Genomic DNA, 6000 nt, shown 5'->3' with positions numbered 1-6000 from the left:
TAAATTTTATTTACAGTAGATATTAAGTTTTGGCACATGTTTAAAGAATTTGATATTAATTATTCTGGTGATTCAACTTCTGGATAAAATCTGATCTTGTGGCTTTTTTGTTTGTTTGTGGTTTTAGGGCGCAAAACTTCTATGGTCATTAGCGCCCAGCCCGTGACGTAGGAAACAGGAAAAAAACGAAATTTAAAATCAGCAGCAATGGGAACAAAGTCATAAAATTTGAGAAACTAAAGGCAGAAGGAATGCTTAAAAATCCACTATAGAAAGGGGTTGGTTGTCCCCAAAAAAAATCAAATGACTGACGTCATTTCACTGTCACTAATAAACTGTAGAACGCGGTCAGCTGAGCGCGTGTCATCTGCTAAAATCGACGATAGATCAGGCGATAGCTGTAGACGGGAGCGTAACGGATTAAAATAGGGGCATTCAAGTAAAAGGTGTCTGACCGTCCACAGCTGAGAGCAGTGGGGACAGAGTGGGGGAGGATCACCGCTTAAAAGATGTCGATGGCTAAAAAGACAGTGCCCTATCCGGAGTCTAGCTAAAATTACCTCCTCCCGACGACGCGTTCGGGAGGAAGAGGTCCAAGCGCAAGGAAGGCCTTTCACTTCCCGCAATTTATTATGGGGAAGTGTTGACCAATGCGCATGCCATAAATGAGCAACTTGGCGACATAAACCGCTCCGTAGATCGGTAAACGGAAGAGACTGAATAGCTGGCCGAGGAAGAGAGACTGCAGCCTTGGCCGCTATATCGGCCGCCTCATTCCCACAGATACCAGCGTGTCCCGGGAGCCAGAGGAACGCCACTGAGACGCCCCCCAGTTGGAGCAAGCGCAGACAGTCCTGAATCCGGTGGACCAGAGGGTGCACAAGGTAAAGAGCTTGGAGACTTAGGAGAGAGCTGAGAGAATCTGAGCAGATTACGTACTGTATCCGCTGATGGCGGCGGATGTAGTGGACAGCCTGGAGAACAGCGTAAAGCTCCGCAGTATAAACCGAACACTGGTCGGGAAGCCGAAAGTGATTTGGGGTGTCGCCAACAATATAGGCACTCCCTACACCTAACGATGTTTTCGAGCCGTCGGTGTAAATAAATGTGGCTTCCGTCATTTGTGCACATAGAGCAGCAAATGCCCGACGGTAGACAAATGTAGGGGTACCATCCTTGGGAAATTTATATAGGTCTCTGAGCAAGTCGATCCGGGGACGGAGCCAAGGCGGTGCTGTACCCCAAGTTGTCAAGAAGGTTTTAGGAAAGCGGAAGGAGAGAGAATGGAGCAGTTGACGGAAGCGGACTCCCGGGGGTAGTAGGGAGGAGGAGCGGCCTGCATACCCGACATCAAAGGAGGCGTCGAAAACAAGGTCATGGGCTGGATTAGCAGGCATGGAAGACAGATGGCTAGCATAACGACTCAGGACTGCCCGCCGATTGGACAGCGGAGGTTCAGCAGTCTCAGCATAAAGGCTTTCCACAGGGCTGGTGTAAAAAGCTCCAGACACTAAACGTAATCCACGGTGGTGGATAGAGTCGAGACGCCGAAGAATAGACGGCCGAGCAGAGGAGTAGACTATGCTTCCATAATCCAATTTCGAGCGCACTAAGGCGCGATAGAGGCGGAGAAGGACCACTCGGTCCGCTCCCCAGGAGGTACCATTCAGGACACGGAGGGTGTTAAGGGAACGCAGACAGCGAGCCGAAAGATAGGAAACGTGGGAGGACCAGCACAGTTTTCTGTCAAACATAAGACCCAAGAATTTAGCGACGTCGGAAAACGGAAGGTTGACAGGACCTAGATGTAAGGAGGGCGGAAGAAACTCCTTACGTCGCCAAAAATTAACACAAACGGTCTTACTGGGTGAGAAACGGAAGCCGGTTTCGATGCTCCACGAGTGGAGGCGATCGAGACATCCTTGAAGACGTCTTTCAAGCAGGCTGGTCCGTTGAGAGCTGTAGTAGATCGCAGAATCGTCCACAAAGAGGGAGCCCGAGACATCAGGAAGGAGACAATCCATAATTGGATTAATGGCGATGGCAAACAGTACAACACTCAGCACGGAGCCCTGGGGTACCCCGTTTTCTTGGGAGAAAGTACGGGAGAGAGTAGTGTTCACCCGCACCCTAAATGTGCGCTCTGCCATAAATTCGCGAAGAAAAAGGGGCAGCCGGCCTCGAAAGCCCCAAGAGAACAGTGTGCGGAGGATGCCTGTCCTCCAACAGGTATCGTATGCTCTCTCCAGATCAAAAAATATTGCTACCGTTTGGCGTTTCCGGAGAAAATTGTTCATGATATAAGTGGAGAGAGCAACAAGATGGTCAACGGCAGAACGATGCTTTCGGAATCCGCATTGGGCTGGTGTTAAAAGACTGCGGGATTCCAGCCACCACGCTAAACGGTAATTCACCATACGCTCCAAAACCTTACAGACACTACCCGTGAGAGAAATGGGGCGATAGCTAGAGGGGAGATGTTTGTCCTTTCCAGGTTTCGGAACGGGAACGACAATAGCTTCCCGCCATCGCCTGGGAAAGGTACTGTCGGTCCAAATTCGATTATAAAGGCGAAGGAGGTAACGCAGGCTACGGGTTGATAAATGCAGCAACATTTGGACATGGATACCATCCGGTCCTGGGGCGGAGGAGCGAGAAGAAGAGAGGGCATGTTGGAGTTCCCGCATGGAGAAAACAGTATTGTAGCTTTCGTGATTTTGAGAGGAGAAAGCAAGACGTCGCACTTCCGCTGCACGTTTCTTCGGGGGAAACGCTGGCGGGTAATTTGAAGAGCTCGAAATCTCAGCAAAGTGCTGACCCAATGAGTTAGAAATTGCGACGGGGTCCACTAAGGTATCATGCGCGACAGTGAGCCCAGAGACCGGGGAGAAACTAGGCGCGCCGGAGAACCGTCGAAGCCGACTCCAAACTTCCGAGGAGGGAGTGAAGGTGTTAAATGAGCTAATAAAGAATTTCCAGCTTGCCTTCTTGCTATCGCGGATGACGCGACGGCATCGCGCACGGAGTTGCTTATATCGGATACAGTTTGCCAAAGTTGGATGGTGACGGAAAATGCGAAGAGCACGTCGCCGCTCACGTATTGCGTCACGGCATGCCTCGTTCCACCAAGGAACTGGGGCGCGCCGGGGCAATTTGGAGGTGCGTGGTATTGAACGTTCCGCAGCTGTGAGAATAACGTCGGTAACATGTGACCTCATCGTCGACGCTGGGAAAGCGACGGTCATCGAATGTCGCTAGAGACGAAAAAAGTGTCCAATCGGCTTGGGCAAACTTCCAGCGTCGCGCTCGCATATATGGCAGTTGAGGCTGCAGTCTAAGAACACATGGAAAGTGGTCACTCGAGTGTGTATCATCAAGGGCGAACCATTCGAAGCGCCGAGCTAGCGGAACAGTACCGACCGCAAGGTCCAAATGAGATAAATTTGTCGTGGAGGCAGACAAAAATGTGGGGACCCCAGTGTTGAGGCAGACTAGATCCGCTTGGTGGAAGACGTCTAGCAATAGTGAGCCACGTGGACAAGGATGTGGAGATCCCCAAAGCGGGTGGTGGGCATTGAAGTCCCCAACGAGCAAATAGGGGGGTGGAAGCTGATCAAGAAGATGAAGGAGATCAGCTCGTGCCATTGGTGTGGACGATGGAATGTATACCGTACAAAGAGAGAACGTGTATCCAGAAAGGGAAAGACGGACGGCGACAGCTTGGAAGGAACTGTTTAAGGGGATTTGGTGATAATGGAGAGTATCGTGGAGCAGAATCATGAGTCCTCCATGGGCTGGAGTGCCTTCAACAGAGGGGAGATCATATCGGACAGACTGAAAATGAGGGAGAACAAAGCGGTCATGGGGACGCAGCTTTGTTTCCTGAAGACAAAAGATGACCGGCGAGTAGGATCGTAAGAGGATCGACAATTCATCCCGATTGGCTCGAATGCCGCGGATATTCCAGTGGATAATGGACATAGGGTGAACAGAAAACGGAGGAACGTGACCAAGGGTGCTGTCAACTCAACGACTGCTCAGAGCTGGCGACCGACAGCATGGAATGGCATTCAGTCGAAGGCAGAAGATCCTGATCCATAGGTTGGTCAGGAGCAGCTCCTGCCACCAACGATCGGCCAGTTGACCGGCCACCAGCAGTGCGCCTCGGCGACACAGAAGACGGCCGAGGGCGATTTCCGCCAGGTGGTGCTGTAGATGGGACACGCCTTGGCGGAGAAGGAGAGGAACTGTGTTTCTTCGTAGCCTTCTTGGAAGTATGATGTTTAGATGAAGGAGGAACCGATGGTTGTGAAGTTGCGGTACGTAAAAACTCTTCACGAGAATGCTCTTTTTTCGAAGACTTGGCGTCTGACTTTTGGGCTCGAGATTTAGCAGAACCCGACGAAGGGTGAACCATAGAGTGGGCAGGCGAAAGTGGTGAGGTTGAATGGGCGATCTTTGCGCTGGCCGATCTGACGACCGTGGTACTAAAGGTGAGGTCGCAAGTCTGCGTGGTCGCCTCCTTTGTTGGCCGAGGAGAAGCAAGGACAGTGCTATATTTTCCTTTCTGAGGCACAGTGGGCTGTCGACTGGCGAGTAACTTTCGAGCAGCAAAGGTCGACACCTTTTCCTTCACTCTTATTTCCTGGATGAGTTTTTCGTCCTTAAAAACGGGGCAATCTCGAGAGGAAGCAGCGTGGTCACCCATACAGTTGATGCAGCGAGGGGATGGAGGTGGACAAGCACCCTCATGGGCATCCTTGCCACACGTAACACATTTGGCCGGATTGGAACAGGACTGGCTGGTGTGATTGAACCGCTGACATCGATAGCAACGCGTAGGGTTTGGGACATAAGGGCGAACGGAAATTATCTCATAGCCTGCTTTGATTTTTGATGGGAGTTGAACTTTGTCAAATGTCAAGGAGACAGTGGGGGTTGGAATGATGTTAGAGTCAACCCTTTTCATAACCCGATGAACAGCTGTGACGCCCTGGTCAGACAGGTAGTGCTGAATTTCTTCGTCAGACAATCCATCGAGGGAGCGTGTATAAACGACTCCACGCGAGGAATTTAAGGTACGGTGCGGTTCCACCCGGACAGGGAAGGTGTGGGGCAGAGAAGTACGCAGCAATTTTTGAGCCTGGAGGGCACTGTGTGTTTCTAACAACAGGGTGCCATTCCGTAATATGGAACAAGACTTTACAGGACCCGCAATTGCGTCGACACCTTTCTGAATAATGAAAGGGTTGACCGTGGAAAAGTCGTGACCTTCGTCAGACCGAGAAACAACAAGGAACTGTGGCAACGATGGAAGAACCGTCTGTGGCTGAGACTCAGTGAACTTACGTTTGTGAGCAGACATAGTGGAAGGTGAGGAAACCATTGCAGAAGAATCCCCCATGATTACCAGCGTCCCCGATGGCGCGCTCCTCCCTTGTGGGGGCCCTCACCGAGGGCACACCCGCCTTAGGTGATTGTTCACACCTCAGGTCACACCTCCCGACAAACGGACGGAGGGACCAATCGGCACCTTCGGAAGGTATCAGCTCGGGTAATCACCCCTCCCTGGGCCTGGCCGTTACCAGGGGGTACGTACGTGTCCTACCTGTCTACCCGGGGCGGGGAATTACGCGTTACCCCGTCACCGGCTACGCATGGAAGTGCGTGGGTCGGCCTTCAGACACGCACAGGGAGGAAGAAAGAGACAGGGAAAGGAAAGAAGAGAGGTCTCAAACGCCGCAGCGGAGAAAAGGGTAAAGAGAAGAGGTAAAGAGAAGAGGTAAGGAAAAGAGAAGGACGAAGAAAGAGGAAGACATACAAGCAAGGAAGGCGAAGAGTGCGGTACATTTACAAGCGTCCGTCTCCGGACGTAGGCACAAACCATACTCCCAGAGGGGGAGAAAGGGAAGGAAAGAGCCAGAGGTGAGGGGGGGGGGCGAAGATGGGGGATGGGCAAGGATACGGAAAGGGAAGGTATGCAGCCCGGAAAGGAAGGAA

The sequence above is a fragment of the Schistocerca piceifrons genome, chromosome 2 (assembly GCF_021461385.2).
Source record: "Schistocerca piceifrons isolate TAMUIC-IGC-003096 chromosome 2, iqSchPice1.1, whole genome shotgun sequence".
NCBI classification, from domain to species: Eukaryota; Metazoa; Arthropoda; class Insecta; order Orthoptera; family Acrididae; genus Schistocerca; species Schistocerca piceifrons.
Note: the sequence above shows the minus strand (reverse complement) of the source record.